The following is a 15,693-nucleotide window of genomic DNA, read 5'->3' on the forward strand; positions in this document are numbered from 1 at the left end:
AGCACAGAAGGACCTCCCCAATCATATTTGAGTGATTGGCAGCTACTGGTAAAGCTGAACTGTGCCTAGGAAGTAGGGAAATGGTGTTTCCGACTTTTCTAAGGCTGGCCTGGTTTGATAGGGGGAGGCAGAACTATGTGTTTGTGGGTATTTTAAAGAACATAAGACTCAACAGCAGAAATCCGCAAATAATCTAAATCTATTTAACTGTTAAATAAACAGTTCTTTTTCTTTTCACTAAACTCTAGTACTGAGAGTTGTAATTCTGGTGGCAGGCAATTGGGCTCCTAACTAAATGGCCTGTGGGTTCTGTTTCAATCGGAGCAGCCCAGGGGTTCTGTTACAAGCTGAGGTGGGGAGACACGTCCTACCTGCTTTTGGGTGGCCCACTCGACCCAGGGCCCACCCTCCTCACAGTGTCCAGAAACGGACCCAAGATTTTTTTGTTGGGACAGCAGTAGAATTGACACAGGGGGGAAAGAAAAGCAAACACTGCTGTAACCAGGAAAACTTGTGCATGGGCCAAGGTAAGAAAATTGGGTTAATTACTGCCTCGGTGGTTGGGTATCCTCGGTGATCGAATGTGTGTGTGGCTGAGGGCTGTGAGCAAGAAACTTCCAATATAGGGGTTTGAGCACACAAGGCTTGGACAAGAAACCTCCAATAAGGGGGGTTGAGTTCATGGCATTTCTGTATACAAGAAATCTCCAGTAAGGGGGGGTTGAGTATACGGGGTCGGTATACAAGAAACTTCCAGTATGGGGGGTTGAGTATACAGGGTATGAGCAAGAAACTTCAAATACGGGAGAGTTGAGCTCACGGTTTGTGTTCAAGAAGTCTCCAGTAAGGGGGGTTGAGGACACAACCAGATTCAGCCACAGCCACAGGAAACGACCGAGGATGGGAAATAAAAATTCTAAGCCTAGGGAAACTAAAGAATTAGGGAAAATGTTAGAGCATTGGGGAGAAAACCCCCAGACCCAGAATAAGAAAAAAGCAGAAAATGGTAAAATATTGCTATCTCCTTTGGCCAAAGGAACTCAATAAGGGACAATCTGTTTTCTGGCCCCAACTTGGTCTGATGAAACTTGGGTTTGTTAAGCCCTGATCTTATGTGTGAGTGATCAGGCATCAGCTTCTAAGGAAGAGAAGGAATATGCTCTCTGCTGGTTACAACCTACCTGTAGGTCTACAGGTCTCTTCCCTGTAAAAGAAAAGGAAGATAAAGCCTGGGACCCTCTGTCCTTTCTCCTGCTGCCTTATGGCCCTGGCCAGCCAGCGGCCAACTGGGCACAGGCACCATGGACAGACGGTACAGACAGATCAGGCCACGGTCACCTAACAGGTGCCCAACTGGTAGCCATGCCCATGACACCCACGGCACTGCCGGGAACTTACCCTAGATTAAGAAAAGAATTGTTCTCTAAAGAACTTTCCCATTCCCTCAGAGCAGTCGATGTTTCCCCTTAGGGAGGTCTCCATGGGCCCAGGACAAACTGGATATGTCAAATGCTCCTTTAACAAGCACTGAAGTTAGAAACTTCAAGCGCGATATGAAGCGCTTGGTAGAGAATCCCTTTGGATTGGCAGAACAATTAGATCAGTTCCTTGGACCCAGGATATACACGTGGATGGAATTAATGTCTGTACTAGACATATTCAGTGGGGAAGAGAGGGGAATGATCAGATGGGCTGCTATGAGGATATGGGAAAGGGAACATCCTCCTGGTCAGGGAATTGTCCCAGCCAAACAAAAGTTTCCCAATATAGACCCTGAATGGGATAATAACAGGCCGGAGGATAGGGCTCAGATGAGAGACCTTAGGAGCCTCATCATGAGGGGAATCAAAGGAGTCCATTCCCCAAGCACAGAATGTCTCCAAGGCATTTGAGATACAGCTCCATCAGCATTCCTACAGAAGCTCAGGGATCAGATGAGGAAGTATTCTGGTCTAAATCCAGACAATGCTTAAAAGTCACCGTTGTAACAGAAGCTAGCTAGATATTTGTAAGAAATGGCAGAAGGTAGATGAATGGGCCAGATAGAACAATTTAAAAAACTCAGGTAAGCTCAGAAAGTATATGTTAGAAGAGAGGAGAAGCAAGAACTTCAAAAAGCTGCAGGATATCTCTACAAATCTAGGAACTTTTAGCTGCCAGATATTGAGTTTGAGTATAGTCCTTCACAGTGTGGAAAAGAACAAGAATTAGAAGCATGTTATGGTTAAATCTAAAGAAATAAAGGGTATTTAGAAAGCTTATGAATGTTGCAGGAGATCTGTGGAAGGTCATAATGATAAAAAGGAAACAGTATGGAAGTTTTAAATCTGGGAAAAGGAAACCTCAACTGCTTGTGTTCTGATTTTATAAAAGCATATTTTGGTCTGTTCTGTTGTGGAATTCTCTGTATCTGTTTTTTTGACCAATGAGACCTGTGAAAGGTCATCTGTAAACCAGTCAGGGAGAATTTCCTTTGAAACCCAGGACCCAGGCAGAGTCATTCAGGGCTGATGAGCATTCCAGCCTGGGCAAGTGAACATGTCTCTGCAAAGGGCACATCTCTCTAGGAGGCCAGTGAACATACTGGAGAGAGAGGGCCTAGCTTTCTGTGTCTTGAATTATTGCTCTGTTTATGCTCTGAAAGGAAAAATTGAAGTTTCCCAAAGAAAGTTAAAACTTCACACGAAAGAAAGGGAACCAGGGAAAGTGTAAGGCATGAAAATGAAAAGGGTTTGTTAGAAGTTTATAAAAGTTTTGAAAAGAAATTGTATGGTTTTAGTAATGGAAGGTATAATGCATGGAAATGCAATTTTGAAGGACAAGGATTTTCCTTCATGCCTGTATATTTTTCTCCCTACCTGAATTCTCCAGTATTTGGCATTTTAAAGAAGTAAGAAATGATATAAGGTTCCTTTGCATAAAACTATTAAGACCAGAAGCTAATGGTGGTTTTGTCAGCCAAGGCTTTGATTGGGATGTCATGCCTGAAGGAGGCATGCCTAGGCTCTGGTTGTTACCAGAAAGCCCTGGAGAACAGGAGTTGACTTTCAAGGCTGATGAAAGCCAAGGAGGAAAAAGCCTGACACCCTGATTGGTTGTGCAGTTCGTGGTAATATTTCTAGGGAAGAAATGAAGGTTGTTTTCCTGATAGATGGCTAGGAGGAACCTTAAGGCACAATGGAAAACCTGAAGGACTTGTAAAAAGCATGGGTTTTACAGACAAGGCCAGATGGCAGGTGTGTGACTCAGCTTCCTTGCCCAGGGGGCAGACTGAAGGTCAACCTGAAGGTTCCTTGTGTGAGTTCCAGCAAAGCAGACTTAAAAGATTATATGTGATCAACTGCTGCTCTTGTTGTGTTTATACAAATGAACAGGCTAAATTAAAACTGGACTTAATACAGTTCCTTTAATGACAAGGATGATAATATTAAGGAGAAAAATCATGATTTGAGGAAAATCACAATGTCAGTGGTGAACTATAAACTAGTGCAGCTAACTGTCTTTAAAAGTTTGTTTTCATTTAGAAGTTAAAACTAGGTTTGTAACATCAAAAATGTTCAATCTACAGCCAAGGAGGACCTGTCAAATTGCCACTGTTAAATATAATTCCAGCAAAGGCCCTGTGACTAGATGTCTCCACAGTCTTACAGATTCAGAGGCTGGTTTCTGGGTTATGTTGTATTAATCACTATGTGTATTCTTCCTTCTGTCTGCATAGCGCATAAGCCTATAATCTCAATACCTGAGTAATTGTCTGTACATATAGGCCTCACTTAAGCCCACATCGCCACCTCCTGAGACTCAATGGTTTGGCTGAACTAAGTGGCTGAGTTGGTAAAGTGTGGGGCAGTCTATGGGCTTCACTTTAGAACTGGTTTCTCTTTTTCTGTCTCATAGCTTGGACAGAAAGGGCCCAGAGGTCTGAGAAGGGGGAAATCCTAAAATATTCCCCTCAGCCCAAACTAATTTAGTGGACAAAAGTGCTTTGAACAGGTGTGACATGCCTTGCACACCTTCTGCCAAAACAGCCAATTTTTTTTTCCTTATGTTGGACATTAAACATTGATCCCTGCCTGTTGTCATCTAGTAGTTATAGTTTTAATTATTCCTTTTAACCCTGTTGCCAAATCTGTTGTCCCCATGTTAGAAACAAGGTCATAGTGACTCCCAAACCAGTAGCAAAGTCATTGGTAACAAAGGGCAAATGTAATTAAAGGATCTCTGGGAAGGGAGTGGACAGTATTAGCATATTCACAAATCACAATAGGGGTATTTAGATGAACGCGTTAGATTGTACCTCCTGAGTATCCGGTCATGGAGAAACGGGGAAGAAGGAGAGGGGAGGGGAAACTAGTTGCGTTAGGGCGGGGAAGCTAATCGCTCTCACTTTAGGGCAAAGAAGATAATCACTTTAGGGTGGCAATTTCAGGGTGGAAAAGATAATCACTTTAGGGTGGCAATTTCAGGGTGGGGAAGCTAAGACTATAAAATCAGTTTCCTTTGTCTACTTGGCGCGCACATTCTCCTGGCTATGAGGGTGCGCCCGGCTCTGCAGACTCGTGAATAAAGGCCTCGTTTTACTGCTCAAGTCCTGTGTCCCAGTTTTTATTGTGAGCGTTTCTCACAATTTGGGGGCTCGTCCGGGATCCTCCGCCTGTGTGCGGGAAGGGCTCTGAGCCAAGGTGGGGAGACGCGTCCTACCCACTTTTGGGTGGCCCGCTTGACCCAGGGCCCACCCGCCTCAGTGTCCGGAAATGACCCGAGACTTCTTGTTGGGACAGCAGTGGATCGACGCAGGGGGAAACAAAAGCAAACACCGCGGCAACCAGGCAACCTCGTGCACGGGCCAAGGTAGGAAAATTGGACTTAAGTACTGCCTTGGTGGTTGGGCATCCTCGGGAAGCTGATTGTGCGTGTGGCTGGTACGAGTTGTGCGTGTGGCTGGTACGAGTTGTGTGTGTGGCTGGTACGAGTGTGGAGTGCCTCTCCGCTGGGTCCGCTGTCCCGTGAGGGAGACGGCCGGAGTGCACCTCCGCTGGGTCCGTTGTCCCGTGAGGGAAACGGCCGGAGTGCATCTCCGCTGGGTCCGTCCTCCCGTGAGGGAAACGGCCGGAGTGCTCTTCCGCTGGGTCCGTTCTCCCATTAGGGAACGGCCGGAATGCACCTCCGCTGGGTCCGTTGTCCCGTGAAGGAAACGGCCGGAGTGCATCTCCGCTGGGTCCGTTCTCCTGTGAGGGAACGGCCGGAGTGCACCTCCGCTGGGTCCGTTGTCCTGTGAGGAAATGGCCGGAGTGCACCTCCGCTGGGTTCGTTCTCCCGTGAGGGAACGGCCGGAGTGCACCTCCGCTGGGTCCATTGTCCTGTGAGGGAAGCGGCCGGAGATGAACGAAGCATCTCGGTCTGTGTGCAAGTAAGCGAGTGTGGAGTGCCCCTCTGCTGGGTCCGTTAGGTTGAGAACACAGCCGGATTCAGCCACGGGAATCAGCTGAGGATGGGAAATGGAAATTTTAGGCCTAGGGGTGGGGACCAAAAGTAAGGAAAAACAGACAATGGTAAATTATTGTTGTTTCCTTTGGCCAAAGGAACCCATTTAGGGGAAATCTGTCTCCTAGCCCCTATTTGGGTCTGATGAATGTTGGGTTTGTCAAGCCCTGGTCTTATATGTGTGTTCAGTTTTTTTTTGGATTGTTTGTTTGTTTGTTTGTTTTTGGAGAAGGAAGAGAGGGGCATCGCTGTGTGGTTGCCTCTCGCTCGTGCCCCCAGTTGGGGACCTGGCGTGTGGCCTGGTCGTGTGCCCTGACTGGGAGTTGAACCGGCGACGCTTGGTTCGCGGGCTGGTGCTTGGTCCACTGGGTCACAACAGCCAGGGCCAGGCATCAGCCTTTAAGGAAGAGAGGGAATATACTCTCTGCTGATCACCACCTACCAGCAGATCCGCAGGTCTCTTCCCTGTAAAAAAGAAAAAGAGAAGGCCTGGGACCCTCTGTCCTGTCTCCCACTGCCTTATAGCCCTGGCCAGCCGGCAGCCAACTGGGCAGAGGCACCGTGGACAGACAGTACAGACGGAAGAGGCCAGGAACACCTAGCAGATACCCCACCAGTATCCGCCCCCATGACACCTAAGGCGCTGATGGCAACTTATCTAAATTAAAAAAGGAATTGAAACAATGTAAGCAAGACCTAAAGAACTTCCCCATTCCCTCAGAGCAGCCGGTTTCCCTTTAGGGAAGTCTCCAGGGGTCCAGGACATATTAGATATGTCAAATGCTCCTTCAACAAGCACTGAAGTTAGAAACTTCAAACGCAATATGAAGCGCTTGGTAAAGGACCCCCTTGGACTGGTGGAACAACTAGACCAGTTCCCCGGACCCAGCATATACATGTGGACAGAATTAATGTCTATACTAGACATCTTCAGTGAGGAAGAGAAGGGAGTGATCAGACGGGCTGCTATGAGGATATGGGAAAGGGAACATCCCCCCGGTCAGGAAACTGTCCCGGCCTAACAGAAGTTTCCCAGTATAGACCCTGATTGGGATAACAGGCCGGAGGCTAGGGCTCAAATGAAAGACCTTAGGAGCTTCGTCATCAGGGAAATCAAGGAGTCCGTTCCCCATGCACAGAATGTCTCCAAGGCATTCGAAATACAGCTCCATCAGATCCCTGCAGAAGCTCAGGGACAAAATGAAGTATTCTGGTCTAAATCCAGAGAATGCTGTGGGACAGGGACTCTTAAAAGTCACCATTGTAACAGAAACTGGCCAAATATTTGTAAGAAATTGCAAAAAGTAAGTGAATAGGCCAATTAAAGCAACTGAAAAACTCTTCAGGGAAGCTCAGAAAGTGTATGTTAGAAGAGAGGAGGAGAATGAGGAAGTAGCCCTCTTTAACTCTCTAAATCCGGGAGACAAAGGAACTGTTTTGGCGCCAAACTGCGCCCAGGTAAAGGCGCCTCCCATGGCACCACCCCTTCCACAGGTAGGGGCGGTTCCCGCGGCAGCATCGGAGGCTCCTGGGGCGCAGCCCCCTCTGCAGGTGAGCGTGGCTTCTGCAGTGCCCACCCGTCTGCAGATTCAAGGGACTTCCCTCTCAGCACGCCTTTTGGTTATGGCCTCTGAAGTGACTGCAAAGCCAATGACTCCACCTCTGCAGGAGGAGAAATGGGTCTCTCCCTCCAGAGCCCGCATGAAGGTTGTGATTTGGACACTGAGCCTCATAGGTATACTGCCATTTAGGGTAAGCCACGTGAGTGCTCCACCATGGTGGATAAGTCACGTGGGTTTGCCACCATCTTGTGGGTGGTACTTATGGGTGCCACTGTCTTCAAAGATGCTGCATGTAATGCTGCAGCCATCTTTGAAGTGGGCAAAATGGTGGGTTAGATATGCTCTTAAGGTGATGTGCTTTGTTTGCAAAATGGTATATGTCTAAACATTCAAGTCATTGCTGCATGACAGGTGTTTGCAAGGTCTAAGCTTCAGAAAACTGCAGAATATCTACAAATCTAGGGAAATTTTAGCTGCTAAATACTGAGTTTGGGTAGAGTCCTTTACAGTGTGGAAAAGAATTGGAAATGGCTTATGGTTAAATCTGAATGGGTAAATATTTAGAAAGTTTGTGAATGTTGCAGAAGGTCTGAAGAAAGTTGTAATTATAATAAAGAAAGTTATGGAAGCTTTAAACCTGGGAAAAGAAAACCTCAGCTGCTTGTGTTCTGTTTATGCTCTGAAAGGAAGAATTGAGGTTTCCCAGGGAAATTTTAAAACTTCACATGAAAGAAAGGGAACCAGGAAAGGTGTAAGACATGTAAATAAAAAGGCTGGTTAGAAATTTATAAAGGTTTTGAGAAGAAATTGTATGGTTTTAGTAATAGAAGGTATAATGCATGGAAATGCAGTTTTTGGAGGACAAGGATTTTCCTTCACGCCTTTATATTTTTCTCCCTACCGGAACCCTCCAGTATTTGGCATTGTAAAGAAGTAAGAAGTGACATAAGGTTCCTTTGCATAAAACTAATAAGACCAGTTGCTAATGGTGGTTTTTGTCAGCCGAGGCTTTGACTGGAATGTCATGCCTGAAGGAGGCATGCCTAGGCTAATGCAAGCCCATGAGGGAAAGGCCTAACACCTTGGGTGGTTGTGCGGTCCATGGCAATCTTTCTAGGGAAGAAACAAAGGTTGCTTCCCTGATAAATGGCTAGGAGGAAACTTTAGGCACAATGGAAAGCTTGAAGAACTTGTAAAAAGCATGGGTTTTACAGGCAAGGCCAGATGGCAGGTATGTGGCTCAGCTTCTGTGCCCAGAGGGCAGACTAAAGGTAATCCTGAAGGTTCCTTGTGTAAGTTCCAGCAAAGCAGACTTAAAAGATTTATGCTATCAATCGCTGCTCTTGTTGTATTTATGCAAATGAATAGGCTAAATTAACATTGGACTTAATGCAGTCCCTTTAATAACAAGGAGGGTAATCTTAAGAAGAAAAATCGTGATTTGAGGAAAATCACAATGATCAGTGGTAAACTATAAACTAGTGCAGCTGTGTCTATAAAGTTTATTTTAATTAAAAGTTTGTTTTCATTCAAAAGTTAAACCAGGTCTGTGACATTATCAATAATGCTTAATTTACAGGCAAGAAGAATGTCAAATGCCTTGCAACTGGATATCTTCCCAATAAGACAGTCTTGCAAATTTAAACACTGGTTTGTGAATTGTGTTGTGTGAATTAACATGTGTGTGTTCTTTCTGTTTTCATAGGATATAAGCCTATAATCTCATTACCTGAGTGATTGTCTGTACATAGAAGCCTCACTTAAGAAGCCCATCTGCATTGCTGCCTCCTGAGACTCAACAGTTTGGCTGAACTAAGTGGTTGGGTTGGCGAAGTATGGGTTGGTCAGTGGGCTTCACTTTAAACTGGTCTCTCTTTTGCTTAAAATAACTTTCACCAAGGAGCTCCTTCCCCAAACTGCCAGCCTCTCCAGTGCAACCCTCTTCTTCTGACACTGAACCAGCCACAGACCTTAAGTCAGGAACCCCATGTGGCTGCCAGAGTTTATGGCCTAAAAGCTAATGTATCTGACATAAATCCAGTAGGGTGGCTAGGTCTTCACTTAGTGACAACTACTCCTTCCCTAGAAAATCTAACTTCTCTCAGCTACACCTCAGAAAAGACTCCAGAATAATCCAGCCAAGGTAAAAGTTTTTAAGGTATTAGATCTCAGACAAACCTTAGAGATAGAGACTGGGTACGGAGACGCAAATGCTTGGGTAGAATGGGTCAAATTTGCTGTTAATTCCCTGAATAAAAGCAACTGTTATGCTTGTACCACAGGGAGACCCCAGGCACAGGTTGTACCATTTCCACTAGGCTGGGACTCTGACCCCTCGGGAATCGCCTGTATGCTCGCTCTCTACCAGGATGAGAATGCATGGGGAAATGGGACTTGCAGAAGCTTGTCTCTCCTCTTCCCTCTATAAGGAGTAATGGGACTCAATCCCTCCCTTCATACTCAGTGGGGCCCATGAATTACTCTTCTTGCCTCTCTAGGTGGGAAGCGAATTCAGGTACCCCTGCAGAAGAACTCCGAACATGCACTCATACCAGAAATGCGAGCCACCTTCACAGTGGGGCCGGCGACTATATTCCCCTCCAAGTCCCCAGAGCAGATGTCTGGTGGTATTGTGGGCAAAGGAGTCTCTGGAAAATCATACCTGACAGGTGGAGTGGAACCTGTGCCCTGGTTCAATTGGCTATCCCATTTACCCTAGCATTTCCAAAACTGGTCCAGACTAGACTGCCCGTTAGGGAAAAGAGGTCAGTGGTGCCTGGTGGATCCTTTGATCCTCATATCTATATTGACGCAATTGGGGTCCCCAGAGGAGTTCCAAATGAGTTTAAAGCTAGAAACCAGATAGCAGCAGGGTTTGAGTCAGTGCTTTTCTGGTGGTCAACCGTTAATAAAAATGTTGATTGGATAAACTATATTTATTATAACCAACAGAGGTTTATCAATTATACTAGGAATACTATAGAAGGAATCGCTCAACAATTAGATGCCACCAGTTGAGTGGCTTGGGAGAACAGGATGGCACTAGATATGATGCTGGCAGAAAAGGGAGGTGTATGTGTAATGCTCGGGGGCAGTGTTGCACCTTTATCCCTAATAATACTGCCCCTGATGGATCTATCACTAAGGCTCTGCAGGGACTAACTACCTTAGCAAATGAGCTGGCGGAAAACTCGGGTATTGACAATCCCATAACAGGATGGTTAGAAAACTGGTTTGGCAACTGGAAAGGAATAATCTCATCAGCTCTGGTATCCCTCATAGTGGTAACAGGTGTCCTCACAGCTTTAGGCTGCTGTATTCCATGCATCAGAGGTTTAGTTCAAAGACTAATTGAGACTGCACTAACTAAACAGATGCAGCAACTTTTCATAATCTCCTCCTCCGAGAGACCAAAGGGAATCCTAACTATGAGGAAGAAAGTCAAGAAATCCTCCTTAAATTTGGAGGAATAAATAGAATGGTTTGAGTAGTCAATTTTCCAAAAGAGACAGGGGGAAATTGTTAGAAACAAGGTCATAGTGACTCCCAAACCAGTAGCAAAGTCATTGGTAACAAAGGGCAAATGTAATTAAAGGATCTCTGGGAAGGGAGTGGACAGTATTAGCATATTCACAAATCACAATAGGGGTATTTAGATGAACGCGTTAGATTGTACCTCCTGAGTATCCGGTCATGGAGAAACGGGGAAGAAGGAGAGGGGAGGGGAAACTAGTTGCGTTAGGGCGGGGAAGCTAATCGCTCTCACTTTAGGGCAAAGAAGATAATCACTTTAGGGTGGCAATTTCAGGGTGGAAAAGATAATCACTTTAGGGTGGCAATTTCAGGGTGGGGAAGCTAAGACTATAAAATCAGTTTCCTTTGTCTACTTGGCGCGCACATTCTCCTGGCTATGAGGGTGCGCCCGGCTCTGCAGACTCGTGAATAAAGGCCTCGTTTTACTGCTCAAGTCCTGTGTCCCAGTTTTTATTGTGAGCGTTTCTCACACCCAGAATACGACAAGGATGCCAGTTTGTTCAGCAGCGCCGGCCCTTGGAAACTGAGCATGCTGTTGTCTGGGGACAGCCAACTGACCTGGAGTATGCAAGATCCTTCCCCATGTGGGAAGGCCACCCTCCCCTCCACACCCCCACTCTTATTAGGGATTTCTGGACCCAAGGGTAGGTAGGACGATGACCATGTCCAGCTTGAAGCAGCTAGAGGAGCACGAGACCTTTGCCCATTGTCCTTTATAAGATTATAAAGGGTCTTAAGTCTGAGAAGGGGGAATTGTTACAGAGTAAGGTCCCCCAAAATTCCCCAGAGCCTGCAGTTGCGGGGGTGGGGGAAGAGGACAGCTTTCAAGATGCCTTTGTATAGCTGTGGCTGGTAGCTAGTATCTTAGTTATACAAATGGCTTTGGTTCTTCCAAGGCCCCAAGGAGATGCGAGGGATTTTGACTATAAAATGGTGATGAAAAAGAGGTCAACAGCCCCTGGTGGATCATTCGATCCTCACATCTATATCAATGCCACTGGGGTCCCTAAAGGAGTTCCAGATGAGTTTAAGGCTGGGACTCAAATAGTGGCAGGGTTTGAGTCAGTCCTCTTCTGTTGGTCAACAGTTAATAAGAATGTTGGTTGGGTAAACTATATTTATTATAATCAGCAGATATTTATTAATTATACCAGGGATGTTATAGAGAAATAGCTCAACAGTTAGATACCACCAGTCGAATGACCTGGGAGAATAGGATGGCACTGGATATGATGCTAGCAAAAAAAGGAGGTGTATGTGTAATGCCCGGGGAAAGTGTTGCACTTTTATCCCCAATAATACAGCTCCTGATGGGACTATCACTAAGGCCCTACAGGGACTGACCACCTTAGTAAATGAACTAGCAGAAAACGCAGGCATCGACAATTCTATAACAGGCTGTTTAGAAAACTGGTTTGGCAGTTGGAAAGGAATGATTAGGTCAGCTCGTCTCTCCTCCCTCACAGTAGTAGCAGGCATCCTTACTACTTTAGGCTGCTGTATTATTCCCTGCATCAGAGGTTTAGTTCAGAGATTAACTGAGACTGCACCAACTAAACAGATGCCAGTAATTTACCAATAGAATAATCTCCTCCTCCTGGAGGCTGAAGAAAATCCTTGCTATGAGGCAGAGAATCAAGAAATCCTCATGAATTTTGAAGGGATAAATAAAAGTTTGAGTAGTCAATTTTCCAAAAGAGACAGGGGGAGTTGTTAGGGATAAAGAAGCCAGCGACTCTCAAACCAGTAGGAGATAATTAGCAGATGAATCATGGAAAAGGGGCGAGGAAATGACATTTCCGCAGCTCCTCACACATATCTTTGGGATCAAAAGGAGGAAGATTGTTGTCACCAAACACAGAGAAATGGGAAGATGTGTCTAAATAACTTTGCAAATAAGTTGGAGATAGACCTTTAACTAGATTACCCTTAGTTAATCACACCCTGAGTTAAGTAGTTAATTGCGTTAGATTGTGAACCTGGATTAACCAGGAATGGAGAAATGGGGGAGAGGGAGAGGGGAGGGGGAGCTAATCACATCAGTATAAAACCAGTTTTGTCTACTTCATGCACGCATGCTCCTGGCTGGTGGTGCGCCCGACTCTGCAGACTCATGAATAAACAGCTCACTTTGCTGTTCAAGTCGTGTGTCCCAATGATTTATTGTGAGTGTTTCTCACACTAGTCAGGGCACATACTTAGGTTGTGGACTCGATTCCCAATTGGGGTGCATACAGGAGGCAACCAATTGATGTTTTTCACATCAATATTTCTCTCCCCTCCTCTCCCTCCTTCCCTTCCTCTCTCCAAAATCAATAAACATATCCTTGGGTAAGGATTAAAAAAAAAGAAATCAATCCAATGAGAGTTTTAAGGGAATAAATGTCCAGATCCTCAACTTCCACTAGAAATCTTCCCTAAAACCAATCTCTTTGAGAGCCAGCCAGCATATTCATGCACACTTCCATTCCACATCCTCTTTCATTGTAGTCCTTGTCCTGCTTTACAAAAGAAAGGCATATCCCTCACCTACACCTAATCTTAATGCATGGCCAGGGTGTAAAAACCTGAGGAATAGGAGGGAGGGGTTATTTTTTTCCTTTCAAATAAAAACATTCCCATTACAATCAGTCCTCTTATATAATTCAACTTATAAAATGTTAACTATTTTCTACCTCCTACTTGTTAAAAATGAAATTATTTGTTAGCTGCTCAAGCCATTGTTTTTATTAAACATATAAGAGAGTTTGATCATGATGTCTAACAAAATCATTGGAGTTACTTCTGATTTTTATACACAATCATTATTTAATTGTTCCCAAAAGCCAAAATCAGAGTTCCACACAACCACATGCCCATGTTTGCCAAGGGGATAGCATGCCCTCTATCCTACCTATCACCTAATAAATTAACTAATGGATTTAGCTATACATTATAAGGCATTGTTCCAAATTATATGAGAAACAGTACTATCTTGTGTTTATAATTTGTATATTAATATTAGCTATATAATTTTAAAAAATGATTTTAGTAATCCATTTTATAAGCCACAGTTAATCATTTATTTCCCAGTGATTTTTAGCATACTTTAAAAATATTAACATATTTATTTATATTGAAGAATAAAGTCAAACTTTTTCCTGACAAAAAGCAATTCTGACTTGGCTGATTACCATACAGGCTAGAGGTTTGACATGAAGACTGGTTTTGCTAATTCCACAAATGGCAGGTATTTTCTATATTGAAATAAATCTGCACTTCAATATTTCAACAAAAATATCCTGTAAGACATAATGTAATAAAAAGTTATCAAAAAGCAGTGTTGGTAAGACTATGAAAATCAGTATATGATTTAACTAGGTGCTTCTGAGTGAAAAGATAACATAATTAATAATCATTTCCATAAGACTATAACTGAAACTCGAATGAACAGGTAACAAATCCTTTTGCAGGTTCAGTGGTTTCCAATTCTTGGCTTGTAATAAAATTAAAGAAAGACTATTTGATAGTACTTGATAATAGTATTTGGTAATAGGACACTGTGATTACTGGCATATGATTTAGAATTAGTTCAAAGACTAGAAGAATATCATTATAACAAATCTCTTGCTTTCCCAATTACTATGTGAACAAGGTTTCTCAGCACTTACGTCTATAAAAAGTAAAAAAACAGGATATTACCATTAGGTAATATTTATCCATGAATACCTGAACTAATTGAGGAGAAGCACCATACTTCTCAGTAAGAGATACATTTTCAATAAAATTGTACTTGTTAGGTTTCCCGTTATAAAAATGTGTAATATATTTATTTCATTTAATAAATTGTGTACTAATAGTAACTATAATGACAATTCAATCTGGAAAATATGATCATACCCTGGCTGGTGTGGCTCAGTGGATTGAGTGCTAGCCTGCAAACCAGTCACTGGTTCGATTCCCAGTTAAGGCACATGCCTGGGTTGTGATTTCAGTCCCAGGGCAAGTATAAGAGGTAACAGATTGATCCTCACACATCACTGTTTATCTCCCTCTTTCTTCCTCCCTTCCCCTCTCTCTAGTAGTAAGTAAATAAGATCTTTAAAAAAAAAAAAAAAAAGAAAATGTAGATATCAACTTAAAAAAGAATAATGGGGTATACAGTTTTTTTTAATTCTTTTATGGAGTCCATTTTTTAAAAATGTCTGGAGACCACTAGCCCATATGGTATATCGCAGGGATAGGGCTCAAAGGCAGAACAGAAGCTGCTAGAAATGATCTTCAATCCACCATTTCAAAGTGTTTTCCTCATCAGTTCTCCTGAGTACCTGAAATTACCCACCATCAGAATCTTATTACTTCAAATTCAGACACTGGTTTCACAGAATTTTTATAAATTGTGTAATATAAGAGGTGATTAGCCAATCACATTAGGTTCTGCAAGGAATGTGAGAAAGGACAGATACGTTTTTTTTATTACGGACAAAGGTGGTAGGGGGACAAACTAGAACAACTTGAATTCTACTCTCTGCTCTATTTCTAATGCGGAGTTGATACTACAGCACAAGCTACTTTCTCCCTCTCCATATCTATGTAAGATAACTTGTTAAATTTCCACCATAGTGGTCAAGCTATTTCTTTCTTTCTTTTTTTCCTGTTTACTTCTATAACAGGAGCTATATAAATGATTATTAACCATAAAAAATGCGCCATCGATTGTCACTCACTGACCACCAAAACTGAGAACCTGATTAGAACTCTGGCCCCAATCTCATCTCTGGAAATGTTGAACCAAAACAAAATTGGGGAAGAGGGAACGTCTAAAATTGAAGGGGAGCCCCGGCCCTTGTGGCTCAGTTTGTTGGGCATCACTCTGCAAACTGAAATGTCACTGGTTTGATTCCTGGTCAGGGCACGTGCCTGGGTTCCAGGTTCAGTCCCAGGTTGGGGCATATATAGAAGGCAAGCAATTGATGTTGCTCTCACACAGATGTGTCTCTCCCTTTCTTTCTTTCTCCCTCCCTTCTCTTCTCTCTAGAATCAAAAGTTTTTTAAATTAAAATTGAAGGGGAGTACTTCTGGCTAAGCTCTTCAGACAGGGAAGCAGAGGAATAGGATGCCAGTGCCCCACTGG

Source organism: Furipterus horrens, unplaced genomic scaffold (assembly GCF_987537825.1).
Source record: "Furipterus horrens unplaced genomic scaffold, mFurHor1.1.pri manual_scaffold_6, whole genome shotgun sequence".
Taxonomy (NCBI): Eukaryota; Metazoa; Chordata; class Mammalia; order Chiroptera; family Furipteridae; genus Furipterus; species Furipterus horrens.